Source organism: Histoplasma capsulatum, genomic scaffold, assembly GCF_000149585.1.
Source record: "Histoplasma capsulatum NAm1 scaffold_6 genomic scaffold, whole genome shotgun sequence".
NCBI lineage: Eukaryota > Fungi > Ascomycota > Eurotiomycetes > Onygenales > Ajellomycetaceae > Histoplasma > Histoplasma mississippiense.
Window position 1 is genome coordinate 343,612 of NW_001813977.1, and position 1,091 is coordinate 344,702.

Consider the following 1,091-nt stretch of genomic DNA (forward strand, 5'->3'; position numbering starts at 1 on the left):
GGTACGAAATTAAAAATACACACGTCTACATTACTAGAACATACAGATAATAGAACAAGAGACAGCCAGTTGGGGGAAAACCCTCCAGTCCTAATCAGGGCACAGCGGGGCAAGCCACAACAGCCCGGGGTAGTTGTCGTATTGAAGTCGGGGGTTCTTTGGCCAAATAACCAACACACTACGGAGTAAGTGGGTTGGAAATGTGGCCAGTTGTTGATCGAAGCGACTTCCAAAGATAGTTGAAGGGGCCAGAATGGAGCAGAGGGCTGCATCTACTCCGTACATTATCTACTTATTGATTTATTTCTCTTTCCAAGGGCTCCAGGGAGCCAGCCCGGCAAGCTAACCCAAATCACTAATTACAGAGCAACCTGTGCATAAATTTCAAATATAAAAAAAAGGAGAGGAAGAAGAAGAAGCAGAAGCAGTGCTCCTCCATGGTAGTTTTCTTTCTTCGTTCTGAGACCGCCGCCATCGCCAAGACTCCAACAGCATTAGCAAACACAACATCCGCGCCTCCTTGCTCCATGCTCGCATACGCAGGATGTCCACTTTTGCCCCTCTTCGCCCCTCAGGAGATGGCCCATCGATCGATGGCCCAGTGTCGGTATGGTCTGCCTCCGGGTTATCGTTCCCCCCAATCCAACCTCCTCGGTCCGAAACTATAACCTCAATGGTAATCCGCTGTCCTATTTAGTTGGTTGATTTTTATTTACATTCTTCATTTTTTTTGGCACTGCATGACTAGTTTATAAATTGAACTAACTAGTCAAAACCATCCTCAACATCCTTTTTTTATGGTGATTACCCTCATCGGCGAGAATAAATACAAACGGGTTTTTTTTTTTCTGTTTCCCTTTCAGTCTCACATTCTCTCTCTCTCTCTCTCTCTCTTTCTTTCTTTCTTCCTGGTACTTCTCTCTTTCAATCTATGGATGGTTAGTTAGTTGACTAGCTATTGCCATTTCTTAACTAACTACACTGGTTCATCGAATGCTGGCACCCCTCTCTTCCCCCGGCTGTTGACATGAATAAATCAAACATCGAAAACCAAGGGGGAAAGAAAAGGGAAAGGAAGAAAAAGAAAATAC